General features: G+C 34.1%; 1 protein-coding gene across 1 annotated transcript in view; it reads left to right on the forward strand.

Annotated features, from left to right (window-relative positions):
- Window positions 1-5,094: 5,094 nt before the first annotated feature.
- The window catches only part of LOC126769047 (short neuropeptide F-like), a 39,642-nt gene continuing 20,693 nt past the window's right edge, over window positions 5,095-24,043 (forward strand). The window contains exon 1 of the mRNA XM_050487596.1: window positions 5,095-5,157. The gene's annotated coding sequence lies outside the window, so the exon portion shown is untranslated. The remainder of the gene's footprint in view (window positions 5,158-24,043) is intronic.

Genomic DNA, 24,043 nt, shown 5'->3' on the forward strand with positions numbered 1-24,043 from the left:
TCCCTTATATTGCTAATTTGCCATCAACCTTAGGAAAACCTTGTTTGTTGTAGTTGTATTAGCTCACTCGCCATTTAAACCGTAATACGGCGATACTAAGTATTCCTGTTTGATGGTAAAATATGTAATTAGCATTACATATATTATTATTACATATTACATGTTAAATGTTCTGTAATAAAAATTGCAATTCGGATAAATGTATGATAATATTGACTTTTGTTCTGACGCGTGCAATGTCAAGGCAGGTAACCAGTAACTTATACTTGAAATCATATCATCTCGACTTGTATTCTTACACACGATGTCATAACAAATGTGTTTTGCTGTAACATAAAAAATATTTTTATGTCATCTATTTGTCATATTTCTCTGCCTACTGATTTTATTATTAACGAAAATAAGGTAAATATATCACTCACATTTGTCTATTCGATAGATCAGTATAATATATATGGTATATAAGCAGTGATATATGTTTCAATTGAATATATATATATGACATATTATTTACTTGAAATTTTATTTCGTAACTAGTATTATGTTTCATTTCTTATTTACATACTTATTTTTCAAAACCTTGTGTTAACTATAAAGTCGTTGACGTGGTATTATTTATCATATTTAGAGACAGTGATGGCTCATTTAAATAAGGCACAACTTTAATTTTCACGTTATCAATTTCTAACTTCGACTGGTTTTATAATAGATAGATCTAACAAAAAAATATATTAAATTAAAACATTGAAAAACGACACCGACTGGACTTCTATCGACATCGAAGTCACAAGAGATTTCTATTTTTTCTTTCTATTCTATTTAGATATGAATTGAAAGTTGTGGTGTCTATGGTATACTCGGTTGTGTTTATAAATTAAGAGATACTCTAATTAATCTTTCAGCGTAAAAGCTTCAGTATCGTTTTTACGCATAATATTTTTTATTATCTTGTTTAAATTACTTATAAGTTAATATTTATAAATTACTACTAATTAGCAAAACTCCAAGGAGTGGTGGCATGACATTTTGGCACCTGAAAATAAATTGCCTTGATTGTCTGTTTTTAAAAACAATCTGAAATAGATTAAAAATTATAGAATGTTTTTATATATTATATACGATGTTTTTTCATGAAATGCTTCAAAATTTAAGTTTTATTATATCCCAAGGGCTTCCTTATAGATATAAGGATATATATCTACGCAGCCTTTTAGTCCGCTTATTGTCAAATCCGTCACTGCTTGGAGTGAATGATTTATTGGATGTTAATTAAGAACCACTCAACTAGCCAGCTTTAACAGCTTTTTGAGGCATAGTTATAAAATCCCAAACAAACATACATATAAATGCAACTATATATTTAGTTTGTTTTAAACATTGAACTATCGATATGTATCAGTGTGGGAACAATATTATTTTTTTGTCTTTGTAATTTATCTATAATTAATATAAATATATCAAAATATAAATTATAACCAAACAAAAGTTTTCAGTTAAATAAATTATAATTATTCCTCTGATTGTTTACAGATATAATGATCAGTAAGCGATTATTAATGGCCTTTTACGTAAACAATTGTGTGATCATTCTGCCCACAAGTTTGATTGATGAGCATCCGTGACGCAGTCCCTCTCACAAACCTGTCAACGTTATTGTTATTTGACTTTATTTATACTTTTCACTACTAACTTGTTTAATGATTTGTTTAAATAAATGTAACTACTTGTCACAGTTACTCCTTCCCCGCTCACTGAGAACGGATTTTACGCTAATCAAATCCAAAATATATTTTTTTTTTAAACTGGCTTTATTGAAATTAGAATTACTTTACCCTCTTGATTGAAATATAATTAAGCGATAATTTCGTTGAAATTGAGTTGAAAAAGAAAACCATTGCATTAACCACAATTATTTAAACGCTTAATTAATTAAGCAAACGAGCGCTTAAATAACTGCTTCGTTATATTTTTCGATGCTGAGGCGCTACGAATATACCAGAAATTTGATCACTCTTTTAAAAATAAAAAGAGTAAAAGATCAAAAGTGTCAGTTTATCTAAATCAATACACTAGTAGTAAACAACACTGAATGCGAATTGCTTAGCTTAGTTTCGGCTTCATTAGGGAGCAGGCTGAGGCGGCTGTTCCGATGGTCATTTTCCCCAAGGAGGCCAAATATGGTTTAAATTTTAGAACGAATTGTCATTCTGTCAGTATGAGGACTGACAACAAACGTCTGGAGCTAACAAATTTCGTGATAAAAATTACGTTTAATGTGTATTAGTATGTATAAAGATAATACAATTTAAGAAATATTTGTTGATTTATTTATCTGCTGATGGTGCTACTACAAACGCCAAAAACGCCTCCAAACTGATGCGGCTGTTCGTTTCCCCATGTTGCTTGTATTATTTTCGGTTTGAACTCAGCGCTAACAACAAAATGTGGACTGAAAAATACTTTTTGTAATAAAGTGCTAACGAGCGAATATACATGGAAAATCTGGAAAAATCATAAAGCCAACATTAAAAAAACAGGAGTTAAAACATTGAAAAAGCGCTCATGTGAAGAGTACTGTATACTACTGTATACTACAGCTATCTTATTAATATAACCCTTCTTAAATAATAACCCTAAATCACATGTATACACAGGCTTTTAAAGCCGATTTAAGCCACTGTTAATTCTTTTGTTTACAATTAAAAAACAGGTTTGCTTGCAGGTTTGCTTTATACAAATAATTTATCTGTAATATATAGTCTCTAAGATTAAAAAACCATAACGTTCTAATAAATATATTAAATACAATATATTAAAAATAATTTGTGTGACCCGAACAAATAACGGGTAAAAATTATGCTTGTATTTTAGTTACGTCGAAACAAGAATACAAAAATCGAAAGTACCTTGGTGACAAAAGAAATTCAATATTAACTACTAGATTTCTTTCTCTTTTATTACATGTAAAGAAATATTTGGAATAGAAATTGATAGGTTTCTGTGATACGATATTTATTAGCCCTGGAAAATTAAGAAACAAGATACTTTCCTATTTCTTTGTTTATTGTCATTTTACATTTTCAATAAACAGCGATATTTATATTGTATTATTGAATATAATCTATTTCTCTTTTCTTGCTGATCAAAATATTGAAAACGTGTATTTGAGAATTTATACTTTAATTTTATGAAAATTTAAGGAACAATTATTTTACAAGTGCGATCTTGTTTGTATAACGGAACAGCAAAGCTCATATTTTTGTACAGTGAGAGCTTTTCAACGCGGACGAATTCGTTTCAGTTATTCAGTTTGAACTTTGAAAACACAGACCTTTCACTCATTGGCTTTTCGAATCATTTTACATTCTATCAGATACGACGCTTAGAAATACATCAAATCGATGAACTGCATTTTTATTTTGAGTTATATTTTTTTTAATACTTGATAATATTTTTAATGTAGAATGTTTAAAAAGTAGAAAAAAATAAATACACATTGTCATAGGTATATTTATGTGTAACATTAAGCTCAAAATATACATTCACACTTAATTCATAGGCTCGCTTGAATCGTCATATTTACAATACATTCAATATAAATCTACCACTTCAGACCGAAAAGAAGTTTACTTACTTTATTCATCAAACGGGATGAAATTAACGAAAATCAATGAATACGAAATAGGATTTAGATACCAAATATTTATATATATATAAGTATCTTGGTGACAAAAGGTATTATATTGGTATCTAAATCCTATATATATATAGGATTTAGAAATTTAAATTATACATATTTTATTTTATTTTTGTTATAGTAAAATATGTATAATTTATTAATTACAAAGAATTATTTGCATTTAAGCCTTAACTATATATATAGTAAATGTATGTAATAAAATTAGCTACTATACCAATCATGACCACGTGGAATGGTGACCTGAATGCTAGCAGCATTACCCCTTTGAATCGCAATTCCGATCCTCTGGGCAAAAATGAACGCTGTCATTAAGACGAGATGTTATATTTTTAATAAAAGTTTATTCCATTTTTCAAGCGATTCAAATTCAAATATAAATAATATAGAATATTTGCAACATTTGTTCGCTTCAACTTGTTCCGCGGTGGCTGTGATCTTAAAAATTGTCCCTAAAATGAGACAGCGCCAGTGTGCCAAAACATGTGTTCCACACTAGAGCCCGTCATAGTTCCTAGGGAACTAATGTTTGTCCTTCCTTTCGTTCAGATCTCTTGCCATCACCACGATTAATTCCCCGGGACCCAATAAGAGGACGTACGTCGATGTGGCAAGAGCTCTTTTACAAAGAAAACCGTGGTAGAAAAGCCCAAATTTTATTTATGTTCTTAATGTAGTAAAAGTATTAAATTTTTAATCCTATGTAAAAGGTTTTGTAACAATAAAATATATTGATAAATTTATAAGTTAAGCAAATTCTGTATTTGAAAAAATACTTTATATTTTTAACATGAAGCAAAGTAATACACTTGTTTCTAATATACTTGGTTATAATTATTACAAATTACATTTAATTAAGTAAAAATAATTAATGTTACATGGCAACGGCTTGATAAAATTCGAGTTTGAAAAAATCACCATTGTTTTGTTAATAGATAATTTTGAGCTAAGATTGCAATGGTGGTATGCAAGGAGCATACCACCATTGCGCATCAGGTCAGATCGATTATACATCTGATTTTATAAATTATCTTGCAATATTTTCCTACTCCGGCGAACGTGAGATGAATCACAAACATAGACCTGGAAAGTAGATCATCGAGCTAACATTCCAGAAATTTTGTCTACGGATAACGATTATGTTTTTATAGCCGTTAGCTATTTCTTACAATGAATGAAAAATATTATTTAGATGAGAAAAAAATTGTATTGTAAGATTAATACAAATTATAATTAAACCTTTGCAAGTAACATAAAAAATAAAGTGATATTAAGTTTTTACGAAAACTATGAGTATGTTAAGTTAACACAGGACCGCCCCGAGGCGGGAGTGGGCGGGGCGCTGTCCTATATAAGCCGTGCAAGCCTGGAAAGTTTATTATTGAAAGCGTGCGATCCTATCGGCCGAGAACACTGCTACTGCCCCAGTGACATTTCCCGCGTTCCGCAACTACACGCAGGTAAGTTCCGAGCTGATAAAAGTTTTGTTATACGGCACAGAGAAAATTTTCATAAAAACATCGCAGGTTGATACCGAGAATTGTACGAGAATAGAAATATACAAGATATATTTGAGATAAACTGTTTATTTGTATCGAATATTAAATTTATAGAAAACTTATCAGAATCCGATCTTTTTTTTCTTAAATATAATAATTAATATTTAACATTTAACAAGAAATTTAGTAGTGTATCAGTTTATTTAGTTAGGTGGTCTCTTATTCATAAATAAGAGATGTGTTGTCATAAGTTTGATCTATTAAATAAATAAATATTTGCTTAACCATGTCGTGTAAGCAAAATGATATACTTATACTTAGTGGTTACAAATCACGCTCAATTACGAACTATTTCGAACTGATATACAAATGTAGCTGTATATTTTATTAATATTATAATTTAGTAATTTACAAAATATTGTCAATATTACAATGATAATTCAACACAATATTACAATATAATAATAATTTGACAATATTACAATTGTATCTGATTACAATATTACTTTTCTTTTATATTACAGAAATCATGATCATTACATAGGATTTGATTTAAATTTAGATTATTAAATTTTATTATTTTACTCAAATTTTAAAATAGTTCCTCCCGATTCCCACCCGACGCAAAGCTGCCCATAATGCAGGCCGCATTTCCGCGTTGTATGGCAATGGACAACCTTTGTGCCAAGTGTGACCCGGAGCGACTGTCAAATCCCCAAAGCTGTATATTCGAAACTATTACATTTGCCGTATAAATCCAGAGAGATAGGAAGTGGTAAGCCCTCACCACGCTTGTTACCGTGTGTTACCGAACTTTCGCTATATTTCGGGAAGCGCTGAACAAATAGAGAAGTGGTAAATTCACTATTATGAGACATTGACTAACACAATATATGTACATAAAACTAAAACAACGAACAATATATGTAGATAAAAAATTAAATCTTTATTTTAAATTACATTAATATAAAAACAACTAAATTAAGATATAATCTTTGATCTCATTAAGCGCGCAACAAATGCAAACGATCATATTAGATCAACCCTTTATAGTTCTTGTCGAGTTAAGGTAGCCTAAGACTGCGTGGCATTGATATAGTATTACATCCTTAGAATGTTTGTTTCCTGGATTAAATCATTACTTTTTTTATATTTTATCTTCGTTATTTAAATTAATAACCAATCGGTATTTCGCGTGTGTGTGCTGTAAGACTCAAAATCATGTCAACATATTATTGAGATTCAGCACTAGAGCATTATTATATATAATGTATATTTTATTTTGTATAATGAAATCTCCTCTATGAAAATGTCATCAATCGTACCCTCAACCATTTTTATAAGGATAAGTTTCATATCAATATCAATATAAGCTGGCTCAGTTTATCGATTTTAAAATACTTCGTCTCTTGTAACACTAAAACAGTAATAATTATTCGATTACCACGAGCACTGAGTATAGACTTAGTATAACTAGTATATCAAAGTAATTGTTATTCGAAATATAATTGCTTAGTTATTTAAATTAAAACTTTAATTAATGAAACTAAACCTATTCAGGAATATAATTATATGTTAAACAGCAAAAACCACCCACCATATTGTCTTCAATCTGAATTCATTAATAAAAGGTTCACTTTTATTTTTTGCAAAGAAATATATTAAATGGAGTATCTATTTAGCTTATTTCAACTAAGACTCTTATTTCTTTTGTTCCTACATTTAATACACTTGCTAATTCATAGTTAATTAGCTTCCACAACTTGATCTCTCAAATATGAGGCTCAGTATTATGTTGCCGACCTTTATTCACTCTATCTCATAGTTCTTTAATGTCAAAACGATCGTCAAGTATTTTCTTTATATTTATTTTATATTTTTTCCATGATGTTATGTATGAGTATGATGAAATAATTGTTATATTTGTCAAACATATTTATTATTGGATGTGTTTTATAAATAACAGAGGAATAGCTCTTACCATGGTTCCACAATCCAATAATTATTTCTCCGGAATATATGAACTTATCACTTAGTCTGTCGTACAACAATTATAACCGGTTAGTATGTATGTATGCACAAACGTAACTCAATTTAAGCAATCTTCGCTTTACAAATTAAATTTCACCCAAAACTAATCCCTAATGCGAATCCCTTAAGCCGCTTGTCTGGATTTATTGTTATTAAGACACACTTGTCTTCATTTCCTTATTAAAAATTTGTAAATTATTGGCTTATTTGTAGTAGATCACTTTCTGTACGTTGACTTCTCTTGTTTTTTCTTACTATATTGTTCAATTATTATTTTTATTAATTATTTTTTAAAATGTCCAGACAAACGGAACTCATTGTTCTTAAAAACCAAGCATACTTTGATTTTAATAGATTTAATATTTATAATGACAATTAATAGATTTTTCTAGAAAAGAGCAATAATATTGAAAGTATACGATTAAATAAAAAAAGAAGCAAATTATTTCTAAAATGAAACAAACATTTCACAACTATTACTGTAAACAGTGTATTTTCGTATTTATTTGCATGGATTTTGGGATGAATATTTAGTACTTGTTATTTTTGAAATAATTTTTAATATTTTATTTAGTAAATGACCATCATTAACATTCTTAGAAAAATGTATGAAACTATTTTGAAAATAGAGACGCATATATTATTAAGGGTAGTGTTTAAAATTAACTAATAAATTCATAGGCTTATGTGTCACATAAAATCGACGAAAAGATTTTAGTTTCTTTTTTCCAGTAAAATTTTATTATTTGAAATGGTCTATAGGCGATTGTTTTAAATCCAGTGTACGTCAGTACATAATCGTTAGTTATAATAGTCTAACCTTTAGTAAAATCAAACGTATCCTTCTCCTTCACTTAAATTTTTTAAGCATTTGCTTCAGACGTAAAAATAAAATGTGCACATGAAATTGTTAAAATACCAAAATTGAAATATTCTTTTACTTGAAATATTCTTTATTTAATTTAAAATATATTCTGCACTTAAATTGTTGTTAGTTTGGTTCAACTAATTAGATCCCTCCGGATCTAAAGTTCTTTAAGCTAAATGCAGCGGATTAAATAATTATCAAAGATCTAACTGCAATATTCAACTTTACAATCGAAATATTTTACTTTATTTTTCTAACCATAATTAAAAAAATCTTATTACTAACAAAGTTTAAAAGTAATTATTGTTCTTTTACTATTTTTTTATTATTTATTTTTATATATTAAAATATCTAATTAAATTGATTTCTGTCGATTGCTTCTTATATCTATGAAGCGATAAATATTTTTAAATTATTAAAAATAATCTCATATTGTGATCGTAAGCAATGATATACGTGTAGCTACGTACATTGTAAATCGAACGCCTACGTGCCTACGGCGTAACCTTAGTTTTCGCCTCGTGTATGTTAAACTGACCTATGTGTATAATTTCCAATTATGTAAGTAAATGTATTAACATTTTAAACATCTTGATTTTTATGTATTTTTTTTTTATTTTTTTATAGAATAGGAAGGCGGACAAGCATATGGGCCACCTGATGGTATGTGGTCACCAACGCCCATAGACATTTTTATTGTAAGTAGTGTTAACCATTGCTTACATCACCAATATGCCACCAACCTTGGGAACTAAGATGTTATGTACCTTGTGCTTATAATTACACTGGCTTACTCACCCTTCAAACCGGAACACAACAATACCAAGTACTGCTGTTTTGCGGTAGAATATCTGATGAGTGGGTGGTACCTACCCAGACGAGCTTGCACAAAGCTCTACCACCAGTAAGTCAAATCATGGGATCATTTTATTTGGTCCAAATAAAATATTATATTTATGTTGTAAAGATTATTAAACATAATATTATAACGTTACTGGTCAAGTATCAGATTTACTGAAACAAATGTAAAAAAATCCACAATATCAAAAAGCGCTACTGTGTGTAAGTAAAGATGTTAAAATAAAAGTTTTATATAAATGTAATTAAATTAATTGTTTTTAAAATATTATAATAAATTGGGATGTAAGGGAGCACAACTATATCTAGCTGTTTCCAGCCAACCTCACCTGCACGTGGTGCATCCTGCCGATTAAAAACGAGGCTCTGGCGACCGACTAATGGCGGTATAACCATTCCATTAAGTCGTAGCTAAATACTGCAGACCGGTGACGGGCAGCAGCGTCATCTGTACGACGAGCTACGCTCTGCGATCACCAACCCGCCTGCCCAGCGTGGTGATTACGGGCAAAACCATTTATGGCACACACCCATACGCAACGGCCCCTAGTTTCCGGTCGCCCCGCTGTTCCTGGCCAAGGCGGCGGTCGTGGTAAGACTGGGGCAGGGGGTGCTAAGAATCTCCGGGTTACGGTAGGCCGCCAACACCGACTGACCCTGGCTACGTGTAACGGACGTACGCTACGGCTCGACGAACACCTGGCACAGCTCGAAAAAGAGCTGAGGAACATAAGGTGGCATATTTTGGGGCTATGTGAAATCCGAAGAAAGGGAGAGGATACCATAGCCTTAGAATCAGGCCATCTTATGTACTTCAGAAAGGGAGACCAACCATCCCAAGGTGGCGTCGGGTTCTTGATCCACAAGGCTGTCTCCGACAACATCTTAGAAATCTCCAGTGTGTCAGCAAGGGTAGCGTATCTTGTGTTCAGACTCACCAAGAGGTATATAGCCTTAAGATTATCCAAGTATACGCACCGACTTCTACACACTCGGATGATGAAGTGGAAGAAATGTACGAAGACATTTCTAAAGCATTGCACACCACCCAAAAGGCCCACTTCAATGTTGTCATGGGGGACTTAAACGCTAAAGTGGGAGTACATACTAGCAACGAATCGGTAGTAGGACAACACGGATTTGGAAGCAGGAATCATAGAGGGCAAATGCTCGTCAACTTTCTGGGGAAAGAGGGTCTGTTCTTGATGAACTCTTTCTTTAAGAAACAGCCTCAACGGAAGTGGACGTGGCGAAGCCCAGACGCTATGATTAGAAACGAGATTGACTTTATTATGACGGATAAGAGGCGAATATTTAGTAATGTCTCTGTGATCACAAGGTTCAATACCGGAAGTGATCACTGACTTGCACGAGGCATTCTAAATATTGACTACAAGCTCGAGCGCGCCCGTCTAATGAGGTCTACACTCCGATCAAAACTGTTCCAAGCCGTGGAGTCTAGTACATTTCAGTTAAAACTGGAAAACCGATTCGCTGCCTTGGAAACCAACACTGACGTTGACATCAACCAAGAACTCGACCAAGTGGTGGGTATCCTTAAGGACGAGGGGACGAAATTCTATCCAGCGCAAAACACCGGCAAGAGGTCAAACTTTCGGGAGAGTCTCTAGAGCTAATGCGAAAACGACGTGAAAACCCTACAGTCACGTCAAATCTTAATAAAAAAATATCAAAGCTAGTAAGACGTGACCTCCGAAACTCCAATACACGTTCTATAAAAGAAGCGATTGAGCAAAATCGGGGGTCGAAAGTCTTTGTTCAACAACTAGGTCGCAGCCATCTGACGAAGCTGACCACTTCAAAGGGAAAAGTCGTCTCCTCTAAGCTCGAGATTCTTAAGGAAGTTCAGGACTTCTACGGTAAATTATATACATCAGTAGCGCCTCGTCCTCAACTCGACCCTGGGGATCCTAGAGCCACCTTAGCCCCCTTCACAGAAGAGTTGCCAGAAGTAAGCCAAGACGAAATCGTGATGGCTTTGGGGCAGCTTAAAAATGGAAAAGCCCCCGGGGAAGATGGAATTATGACGGAGCTACTAAAGGCAGCTGGAAAACCTTTAATAGCGCTGCTCCAACGAATATTTAATTCTGTCATATTCTCGGGGAGAACTCAAAAGGCATGGAGCAAGAGTGTTGGCGTAATGTTCTTCAAAAAGGGAGACAAAACCTTTTTGAAGAACTACAGACCTATTTCCCTCTTGAGCCATGTCTATAAGCTGTTTTCTAGGGTCATCACGAATCGTCTCGCGCGTAGACTTGACGAGTTTCAGCTCCCGGAACAGGCCGGATTTCGAAGAGGGTACGGAACCATAGACCACATTTACACAGTGCGCAGATTATACAGAAGACCGAAGAGTATAATCAGCCCCTGTGCTTAGTATTTGTGGACTATGAGAAGGCTTTTGACTCTATTGAGACCTGGTCTGTTCTGGAGTCCTTACAACGGTGCTAAATCGATTGGCGATACATCCAAGTGCTGAAAGGCCTGCATGACGCTGCTGTTATGACCGTCAAAGTACAGAATCAGCTGTCTGACCCCATCCTCTTGCATCGAGGAGTGAGACAAGGGGATGTCATTTCACCGAAATTGTTCACTAATGAATTAGAGGATATGTTCAAGACGCTGCACTGGGAATACTCGCCGTTTATGTTTATGCCCCGCCCGGGCATAAACATAAACGGCGAGTATCTTTCGCACTTGAGATTTGTAGACGATATCGTCATCATGGCAGAAACCGTGCAGGACATGCAATATATGCTGAGCAGCCTGGCTGATTCTTCTGCTCGAATTGGTCTCCGGATGAACTTGGAAAAAACCAAGATAATGTTCAACGAACACGTCAGTCCGGAAGCAATAGCTCTTAACGGAGTTCCTCTCGAAGTTGTTCAGGAGTATGTGTACCTTGGGCAAACTTTGCAGTTGGGTCGAAACAACTTCGAGGGGGAAGCACAAATAAGAGTACAGCTGGGCTGGGCAGCGTATATACAACTCGGTCAAGTCTTTTCGTCACGAATATCGCAATGCTTGAAGACAAAAGTTTTCAACGAGTGCGTCTTACCGGTTATGACCTACGGAGCCGAGACGTGGATACTGACAGTGCGTTTGGTCCACCATTTTAAGGTCGCTCAGCGAGCTATGGAGAGGGCTATGCTTGGAGTTTCTCTGAAGGATCGAATCCCAAATGTGGTAATCCGACAGAGAACCAAGGTTATCGACATAGCCCAGGATTAGTAAGCTGAAGTGGCAGTGGGCTGGACACATATGTCGCAGAACCGACGACCGTTGGAGTAGACGCGTTCTGGAGTGTAGACCACGCCTTGGCAAACGTAGCGTAGGACGCCCTCCAGCTAGGTGGAGTACGATATACGCAAGGTGGCTGGCAGCGGTTGGAGATTAAGAGCTGAAAATCGAGCATAGTGGCGTGCCATTGGAGAGACCTATGTCCAGCAGTGGACGCGAAAAGGGTGATGATGATGATGATAATAAATTGGAAAAATTACATACAATATGCATTAAGTAATCGGTTAACACGACTATCGGTGGAAATTTGATTTCTCATAACAGATTCAATTTAAGGCTAAGCGCGTAAACTTGCAGATCCATAATATGTCATATCATAAATCGTGCAAATAATTAATGAAATAATTTCTAAGTGTTAAGTAATTTAAAGAGTTTTACATTGACTATAATTTTTTTTTAAAATACACTACAACTACAATAATACTTTATCGAGTCAAATATCTCGAATTGAGGTTTTACTTACAGACATTATGATGCGTACTATCGTAATGGATTCAGACAGCTCGACTAAGGCTTGTTGTCTTATCGTAAAACTTCACTCCCGAGTGAAGCAAAACTAGACTTACTTAATTCGAAGTTCTAATACTACTATAATTTGTACGCTTGAAAATAATATTATTTAAAAGTTTAAGCAGTATGTACGTTTAATATAAGTATTAACATAGCTTGCCTTTTCATTGACGGTTGAATAAACTCAATAGATATTAATTGACCTTTTACATTCTATAGTGTGTGTAAAGATCGTGTCATATTAAAAATAACACATTGACTTTTATGCTCAAAAATATCTTATTCCTTTCAGAAAATGACAGAAACCTAATTTGTTTTAAAACACACAAGAAAGTATTTTTAGTAATTACATTCGGTTTAATTATTATTATAAATTAATTCAATACATAAATCAAGACTAAGATCTTGAATTTACTTAAGTAAAAAGTATTTTGTTATTGATAATAAACACCAGATTTATGAGTAGATTATGAGTTTTGTCTCCAACTGGACGGTCATAAACTGATTTTACTGTTTCAGTGACGTATATGGTCCTACTGCATCTGAATATGCACTTAGAAACCTTCTACTTGAATATAAATTTTAATATTAAATAATTTGGGTATTTTTAATCTCATCTATATTGGAAGGAAGGTTTAGACTTTTTGATTATAATAAATTTAAACGTACTCGTTGTAAAACTCTTATCGAACTAAAATAAATCTATTTAAAGCAGTTTGCCGAACCCGAGTAACGTTATGTGCATAAATACGTAAATCTCTAGAAAAAAAAATCGCTTGCATTACATAACAAGCATATTTACAACATTAATTACCTGCAAGACGAACTTTTCCAATTAGTGCATTGCATCATGAATTATGAAAACCAATATTTTAAATGTAAATATTATTGAAAAGTATTATTTAAGTGTATATTATATAGAACTATATGCCTTCCTAAACCGTTCATGCGTTGCGTTCATTGATGAAACTTTGGAGAATAATTCTGCGTATGTCCGTGAAGGTTCCTAGCCCAAATAACAGGATTTTTTCTTTATACGATCGTTCACTATAAACGTTATATGTAGACCCTTGTATTCTATCCGTGCGAAGCCGGAACGGGTAGCTAGTACCTTATATTTTTCATTTGCGGTAAGTCACAATACAGTAAGTAAAAGTAATAAAACATTTGCTAAGTTGACAATATTATTTATATTGCCCTATTATTCGTTATTGTTAATTTTTAATATTACGCTTATAAATTTTCACTCTCTATAAAGTGGTGTAGATTATTCAAAATATGTACTATATTTTACTGTAATTTTTATAAGTTTGTCCTTAATTTTCTAAGTAGCAAACTTTTAATTTTCAAATCCTGTTGAGCAGTTTTATTCAGTCATAATTTTGTGACTTTTTATTATTCCTTTTTTTCAGAGTAGCAAAAAAAGTACTTGGTAGTGCTTTGTGCAAGCCCGTCTGGGTAGATACCAAACACTCATCACATATTCTACTGCCAAACAGCAATGAGTCGTATTGTTTGGTTCGGGTTGGGTTAGGTTAGCCTGTCTTGTTTAGGCGTTGCTCATTCAATTGTATAAAGTCTTATATTTTAATTTCAAGCATTCGATTCAAGAAATATGAAGTCTTACTAAACTGATTAAAAAAAAGTATCCTGTAATAATTTTAAACTTTTCCGTAACATCATTAAGATTAACTCATTAGTTAAGTTTATTATTTTTCGCAAGTTTAAACAAAAACATTATACCAACCAAGAAAATTGCTTAGGAAACAACCATGCCATGATCACAAGGCATTATTAGAAGTGGAAAGATTATAAAAACAAATTTTTGAAGATTGTCAAAAGTAAGTATTAAAACTCAGTTCTGAAAAATATTGCAATGACTGCATCATAATTAAATTAATCGGTAAATCATCTAAAGTGTTATATCCATATTAAACGTAATTCAAGTTACATCTGTTGAATGTCGTTGTGAGGTTGTGAGGAGAGCCAGTGATCGATTTGTGGTTGTTCTGAATGGATTGCATGTCAGCCATGCGGCTTTCATCTGCTGTCATTGTATGATGTGTATCTTATTTCGGAGACACCGCACACATGCATATTAGTTATGATTTCATATGTATCGGTTTTGTGTTCAATTGTCAACTTACAACCTTATATAAATCAAATATATATTAACATTAAAACGTAAATATTAAAGACATTTTAAATTATTTTGACTAAAGCGTTCTCATTGCAAATAATTCTGAAACCCTGGTTAGTAAGCGATTGTATTAAGGAAACTTATGAATTATTATTTTTTAAGTCCATAATTAAATTATGAATATTGAGTTAGTATACGCAATCATTAATTATTTTCTTATAATCAGTGTAAAGTTTCTTCAATCATCTTTGTGACGATGCTGGCTTATTAGACAACGCTCCGTGTTTATTCAATATCATCACTGGGTGTATTATAAAAGGTCGTGACGTGACTTGTGGGAAATATACAGACTTTTCTGACCGTGTTTCCTTTATCAACAAAAACAGTTTAATTCAAATTGTATCTCTATTTGTGAATTTACGTGCTTTGTGCTTTGAATTGGTTCATGAACAAAGTATCCTAAACAGAATATTTATATTTTTAAAGTCAGAATTCATGTAACTAAAATTAACGCGACCTAAGAAATATTATTAAATTATTTAAATAAAAAAATATTAAAGTTAATGTTAAATAATAAAATATTAAATAAAATAATAAAATATTAAAGTTAATGACTATTTAAATAAAAAAATATTAAAGTTAATGGTAATTTGCAAATATAGACACCGTAGTCATTATTTTACCTAATCACAAAATATATTTCAAAAGTTTTGAATATATTATATTTGATTAGATTCATAAATAAAGATGCTTTTAAGTTTGACTTAATAATTGCACTTTGTGCTTTAAAGAAATGGTACTGACGTGCAAGCGCAGCTCATTAGCGCTAGCTCACAAGCGCAGTAGAGTTGGATAATTGATGAACAAAATGAAACATGTCTGCAAAATACAATGTCGCTTAAAAAAAAAGAAAAGCATTACTAAACCAAATGTATGTATGTTACCAATAAATTGTAAAAATATGAAGATAAAATATTGTCAAGTCATAGAACCAATCCATAAAACTAATTTTACTTTGACCTAAAATTATTAGTTAGTATAATAGTTTTCCTTCATTTTTTCATAAAATTAAAAGATAAGAAAGATGAGTATTTTGATTAACCGTAACCGTAACAGCCTGTGAATGTCCCACTGCTGGGCTAAAGGCCTCCTCTCTTTTTTTTTGAGGAGAAGGTTTGGAGCTTATTCACCACGCTGCTCCAATGCGGGTTGGTAGAATTCACATGTGGCAGAACTTCAGTGAAATTAGACACATGCAGGTTTCCTCACGATGTTTTCCTTCACCGTAAAGCACGAGATGAATTATAATCACAAATTAAGCACATGAAAATTCAGTGGTGCTTGCCCGGATTTGAACCCACGATCATCGGTTAAGATTCACGCGTTCTTACCACTGGGCCATCTCGGCTTTTTTTATTTTGATTAAATATAAAATATTTTGTTTAAATATAAAATAAAATATTTTGTTTAAATATAAAATATTTTGTTTAAATATAAAATATTTTGTTTGATTTTTATTTAAAAAGTAAAAGCAATTTTCTTTAATAAAATTAAGGTTAATATGGAGTGTGACTCTCTCTTGCTGAAATAACAGCTCGCTTTTTTTTGGGCATGCTAGCGAGTTATGTCCTCGGGCTGTCGAACGTACTTACGAACGTAATATATACAAATGATTAAAACCTTTTTCGGATTCTATTTATTTTAAACCAAAATCTAATAAGTCTATTAAATATGGTCATGTCAATAATAATAATCAGAAAATATTATTATTGGTTCGTAAAATTAATTATTAAATTATGATACAAAAAATACTACTCTTACGAGCTTGGTGTGCAAAACTAGAAGATTAAAGTAAGTATTCGTTACCATTTAAAATGCAGACGTTTCACAAGTTATTAAATTTTATACCAATTTGGCCATAAACGATAAATTTATAACATAGATCCCGTAACAAAGCTATTAATTGCTTAAATTAATCTCTATTTTTGAGACTTAAGTAATTTAGTATATATATCATAGGTAACTAAGAAATAGGTAACTATAAAGAAGTGTTTAACCTTACAAATACAGTTGATACTATTTGATAGTATTTATTTTTTAAATTTTATTGTCTTATCAAGGGTATTTATGTGGCTCTTAATGATATTAGAAATCCATCCAACTATGAAGTGGTTGATAAATTTCATTGTAAGTCCTTTGGCTTTGCTAACAGCCATGTATACATTATGTATAATGTAAGTTTTATCCACATTGCGTTTTATACTCCCCCGTGTCTTAAACAAATATAAGATAAGCTCTTAACCAGACAATCAGGTTCTATGGCCGCTTAATGAAATCTTCTCAGAACTATGTACATCCAAAGCAATGATAGTCGAAACAATAAAATGCACGTACCCATAAAACGTTGCTATTTCGATAAATTGGCCCGTGTAGTGCTAGCCAACCAGTTCACAAGTTACTCGCTCGGTTAATTAAGTATATATATATGAGTGAAAAAAGGGAAATGATCTGTTTTGTTTTCATATTTAGTTCACACTTAAACATATGAGTTTATTGAAAACTAAAACGGCTTAGAAACATTTAATTACTTCCAAAATAACTTATATACTTTCAAAAAAATGTAGATTGATTGAAGGCAGAAAAACGAAATCAAATTTATTTACAATTTATTTTATCTTCACGCCCAAGGCGATATTATTTAAAATATGTGTCTTGAAAAATATAAAAAAATATAAATAACAATTCAAGATATATAATATCTTGAAATAATATCAAGAGTTTGTAATTTTTTTTTTAAATTAAAAAGAGAAATGAAATATGAAATATATACCTGTAGCGCAAATCTATTAAGCATCTAATTTTATTTACAGTAACAGCCTGTTAATATCCCACTGCTGGGCTAAGGCCTCCTCTCCCTTTTGAGGAGGAGGTTTGGAGCTTATTCCACCACGCTGCTCCAATGCGGGTTGGTAGAATGCACATGTGGCAGAATTTCAATGAAATTAGACACATGCAGGTTTCCTCACGATGTTTTCCTTCACCGTTAAGCACGAGATGAATTATAAACACAAATTTAAGCACATGAAAATTCAGTGGTGCTTGCCCGGGTTTGAACCCACGATCATCGGTTAAGATTCACGCGTTCTTACCACTAGGCCATCTCATAATTTTATTTAAATTTGTCGAAATATTTTAAAAGACACGCAACTCTTGTTACAATATTTAGCAAGTTATGTCTCTTCAGACGTCAAGGCTCTAATTAAGATGAACAAATACTTTCGACTAAAAATTGAAATTTATTTTATAACTTTTAAATGCTGCCTTTATAAAATTAATTTCAATAAAAACCGACTCCATGAAATTGCCTGCTTGCATACCACTGTAAGTGGTCAAATAAGTTTCACTGTTTTAGACTTAAAATGTATACGCCTTTCTAAACTCGCTATCAATCAATCAACAGCCAATCGTTGTCCACTGCTGAACATAGGCCTCTCCCAAGGTGCGCCAAAGCTCCCTGTCCTCCGCCTTCCGCATCCAGTTGGTGCCCGCCACCTTCTTAAGGTCGTTGGTCCACCTGGCTGGAGGGCGCCCTACGCTGCGCTTGCCGATTCGCGGTCTCCACTCTAGGACTCGTCTGCTCCAACGGCCATCGGTCCTACGACATACGTGACCAGTCCACTGCCACTTCAGCTTGCTAATTTTGCAAGCTATGTCGATGACTCCGGTTCTTTTCCGGATAATCTCATTTCTGATCTTATCCTTCAAAGATACTCCGAGCATAGCTCGCTCCATAGCACGCTGAGCGACTTTGAATTTGTGGACTACTCTCGCAGTTAGTGTCCACGTTTCGGCACCGTATGTCATGGCAGGTAAGACGCATTTTTTAAAGACTTTCGTCTACAAACATTGCGGTATAGACGACTTGAGGACTTGACGAAGGTTGCCAAATGCTGCCCATCCCAAGCGAATTCTTCGATCGGCTTCCTTTTCGAAGTTGTTCCTACCGACTTGTATTATCTGTCCTAGGTTCTCTCTCTCGAAGTTGTTAGTGAATATACCTATTTTCACTAACAACTTCGAGAGGTTTCCCCTCGACGTATATCGGTCTCGGCACGACATGCCTATTGAACATGACCTTGGTCTTGTCCAAGTTTATACCGAGACCGACACACCGGGAAGACTCACATAGGTTACGCAGCATTTCGGTGAGTTGTTCCAGCGACTCTGCTATGATGACGATATCGTCGGCAAATCGAAGGTGTGAGATGTACTCGCCGTTTACATGGACTCTATACCCAGTCCAATCCAGCGTCTTGAAAACGTCTTCCAACGCGTTGGTGAACAGTTTCGGGGATATTACATCCCCCTGTCTCACCCCTCTGCGCAGTTGGATCGCCTTCGTCTTACAGTCCTGGATGTGGAAAGTCATTGTAGCGGCGTTGTACAGACATCTCAGTACCTCGATATATCTCCAGTCGATATGACATCTCTGCAATGAGTCGAGCACTGCCCAGGTTTCGATGGAGTCGAAGGCTTTCTCGTAGTCCACAAATGCCATACACAGCGGCTGATTGTACTCTTCGGTCTTCTGCACAATCTGCCGAACACTATGGATGTGGTCCACGGTGCTGTAGCCTGATCGAAAGCCGGCTTGCTCTGGGGGCTGGAACTCGTCAAGTCGTCTGGCGAGACGGTTCGTGACGACTCTTGAGAACAGGTTATACACGTGACTCAGGAGGGAGATTGGTCTGTAGTTTTTCAAGAGGGTTTTATCACCTTTCTTGAAAAACAGTACCACCTCACTCCCGCTCCACGTTTCCGGGGTCTTGCCATGTTGGATGACGGAATTAAAGAGGTTTGCTAGCTCTTTCAGGACCGGAGTCCCGCCTGCCTTAAGCAACTCTGTTGTGATTCCGTCATCACCCGGAGCTTTGTTGTTTTTAAGCTGTTCTAGAGCCGCCCTAATCTCTCCTTGGTCAACGACCGGGAGCTCCTCGGAGTAATTTTTTTTTTTTTTTTTATAGAATAGGAAGGCGGACGAGCATATGGGCCACCTGATGGTAAGTGGTCACCAACGCTCTTAGACATTGGCATTGTAAGAAATGTCAACCATCGCTTACATATCCAATGCGCCACCAACCTTGGGAACTAAGATTTTATGTCCCTTGTGCCTGTAATTACACTGGCTCACTCACCCTTCAAACCGGAACACAACAATATCAAGTATTGCTGTTTTGCGGTAGAATATCTGATGAGTGGGTGGTACCTACCCAGACGAGCTTGCACAAAGCTGGTCATCAATACTGATTCCCACGGGTTTATCCGATCTTGAAGAGAACAACTGCCCATAAAATCTTTCTACTTCTCTGACAATCTCAGGCCTAGAGGTAACGACCCCACCATTTTCAGTTTTATCTTTTGTCAGACGCGGCCTCCTAAACTTGCGAGCGAACACTTTCGATCCCCGATTTTGCTCAATCGCAGCCTTGATGGCACGGGTAATGGAGCGTCGGAGATCGCGTCGCGTCAGCGTTTTTATTGTTCGGTTTAAGGCCTTATCTGACAAAAACGATGGTAGTTCTCGTCGTTTTCTCATGAGTTCGAGTGTCTCAGCAGAGAGTTTTGGTTGTCTCTTCTCTGTGGCGGAAAACACTTGCGGGATGTGTTTTGCAGTATTTTGACCAGCGTGTCGGTTTTCTCATCAATGCTGCTTACGGTTTCCAACGCGGTGAATTGATTTTGAAGTTTCATTTGGAACTTTTCGGAGCCTTGAGCAGCTTGGAGCATGGTAGGTCGGAGAGTAGACCTCAGCATTCTCGATCTTTCCGCTTTGAAGTCGATATTTAGAGTGCCTCGAACCAAGCGGTGATCACTTCCGGTATTAAACCTGTTGATCACTGAAACATCTCTAAATATGTGCCTTTTATTCGAAATGATACTGATCCGACTTTCGATTCACCGCTATCTTATACTCCCACTTTAGCATTAAAGTCTCCCATAACAACATCGTAGTGGGCCTTCGAGGTGTCGTTGAGGGCCTTTGCGATGTCCTCGTACATCGCTTCGAGCACATCATCAGAGTATGTCGAAGTTGGCGCATATACCTGTACGACCTTCAGGGAGTACCTGTCGGAAAGTTTTAGGACAAGGTACGCTACCCGGTTCGACACACTACTGATTTCCACAATGCTGCTAATGAGATCCTTTTTGACTAGAAAACCGACACCACCCTGGGAGAGGTTATCACCTAACTCGGAAGTAGAGTTAGTTACCGGACTCTAGAGTTATCGTGTCCTCCCCCTGTCTTCGGACTTCAGATAACCCCAGTATATGCCAGCTTATATGACTTAACTTTACTTCTAATTCGGCGAGGTGATGGTCTAGCCTCATCGAGCGTCCATTGTACGTTGCCATGTGAAGTCGTTTTATATGGTAGCCTGCCGCGAACCGGTGATTCTTAGCACCCCCTGCCCTGCCGATATCGCGACCGCTACCTTGGTAGGGCCTAGCGGGCTTGCCGGTAACTGGGGGCCTTTTTTTGGGCGTATCTGCCATTAAGGAGGGTTTACCCATACTCGCCGCGCTGGGCAGGCGTGTTGGCGAGCGCAGTAGGGGGGCAAGTTGTTTATGGGGGGGGGGGGACGCTGCTGCCCATGTCCCCTTTTCCCCGTTCCTCAGTCGCCTCTTACGACACCCACGGGATGAGATTGGGGGAGTACTATTCTAAGCCGGTACTCCACGGCGCTAACTCGCTAGTCGCTGCTCTATGCTAAATTAGGCGAATATATCGATTAATATACACAGTACAAGTGACAAGTCAACTGGTATTCTATTTCTACCTTTACTCTACCCTTAGGTGTGGTTATTTTTTAAATATAAATATGACTACAACTATGCTGTATTCGAATATATATGCAAATAAATTCGTTGCAGTATCAAAAGACTTTTTAAAGTTTATTTCAAATTGAAATTTAATTATTATTTTAATTTTAAATGAAACATTGGTATCATGTGTAATCATATATTTAATGATGTTATATAATGAATAGTTTAAATAAATTTGTAAATTAAAGGTATTGTATTGGCGGTTCTGAGTTCGTTCGAGAGAACTCAGAATAATTAATCAGTTTATGTATATATATATATATATATGAAAAATCTTTAAGTACCTTATTCTTCATGGCATTCTTCTCATGTCACATGAAATTTACACCAGTGCAATAACCATCCTATAACCAATATTGAATTTAGTTGATGGACAAGGCGCTTTAATAGCAAATACAAAAAGAAATGATTAATTAAATTTGAAGAAAGGATTGAAGGCAACTTGGTCCTTCAACTAAGTTGCTTTGTTACTTGAAAGAAAGACATATTACCGCGTTTATTTCTAAAATATTTTTAGAATGTACTTTATATAGAAGATTGATAAAAATGTAGGTTAAATACGAGCTTATTGAACAGAAAGACCTTGATATCATCAAATTTCTGTCAAATCAAATTGAATCATTAAAGTCTCTTTCATTAAAGTAATAAAGTTAAATAATTCGCCATTATACTTCCTATGTAAAAAGCTAAGTATTTTAAATTGTGGTCATATTGTAAGGTTTGCAATAGGGCAAAAGAGAACAATGTTGTAGAAAGAAAGTTGAAGTGGGCTATTATGAATGTTTAGCTAAGGCCCGCTCGGTAAACACTTGTACTGAGCGCACAATGGCTCTATTCACTGTTGTGAGAGCACTATGTATATGCTGGTAAGACCTATATATTACATGCCTTGCAATTTGTGACTTTTCTATAACGTTGAACCTTCAAAATCTAAAGTGAAAGTCAATGTATTGGTGTTAATATTCTGTTATTAAATGTATATGTTAACCATTTAATGGTAAAATATAACAAATTAGAATTTTTGGCGATGCACTGACACAAAGTGTAACCGTAGTGGAAGAGAAAAGGAAGAATATTAGTTTGCCTATAATCATAATACTACGTATAGCATTACGTAGATATACAGACCTGTAAATATTCATGTATTTATGTAAATATATCGGCATGAATCTTATTAATGTTGTAATCTCTTTAAGATGCTGTACCACTAAATGGATTTTGATATAATGATATTAAGGAGGTCTTCCTAGTGACCCAAATAATATAATTTACGCTATGTGAAATTAATTCGAAGTTGCAATGTTTAAAATAGACATATTTATTTATTTATTTATATTGATCCTATATATATATATATATATATATATATATATATATATATATATATATATATAGGTTCAATATAAATAAATAAATAAATAATAAGTATATATATATATATATATATATATATATAGTTTAAGCTTTGGCGCACCTTGGGAGAGGCCTATGTTCAGCAGTGGACAACGATTAGCTGTTGATTGATTGATTTATATATATTTATATATATATATATATATATATATATATATATATATATATATATATATATATTATAAGTTATAACTTAGTGAATAATTTCATATTCGTTTGTTATACTATCTACTATCAGTAAATCTTTATTTTATATCATTTATTATATTTTCAAATTGGTCAATACATCTTATTTATATATAAATTAGTTAGTAAATGGCTGGATAAGTGTTAGGACCAGGATCGTGGACACGTGAAAAATCATAGCCATTTAAAAATAAATCTTCCTTTATCTCTTTTAAAGTTGTTGTTATAAATTACTTTATTGCATAAAGACGAACGTGCAAGGAATAAACTTAAAACTTAAAAACAAATGTACAAGGGTAGACTTATTCCAACAAGAGATATCGTCGAGCCAATCTTTGTGGTACTTGGTGGTGAATAAATTAAATTGATAGACAGAAGGGTATAAACTGAAAGAAAAATAAGAAAATAATACATATAAAGAAAAAAAATATAAATAATAAATCCCATAAATCTTTTACTATACAAATAAATATTACTTTACTTACGCCAAAATTAACATAAACGTACATAAATGATAAAATCATATAATCAAAATGATCAAAAAGGATCGTAGATTTCCACAGTATTTTGCAGTTTTAAAAGATGCTAAAGAAGGTGAATTTCTAATAAAAAATGGAAGGTCATTCCATAGCTGT

The sequence above is a fragment of the Nymphalis io genome, chromosome 6 (genome assembly GCF_905147045.1).
Source record: "Nymphalis io chromosome 6, ilAglIoxx1.1, whole genome shotgun sequence".
Lineage (NCBI taxonomy): Eukaryota > Metazoa > Arthropoda > Insecta > Lepidoptera > Nymphalidae > Nymphalis > Nymphalis io.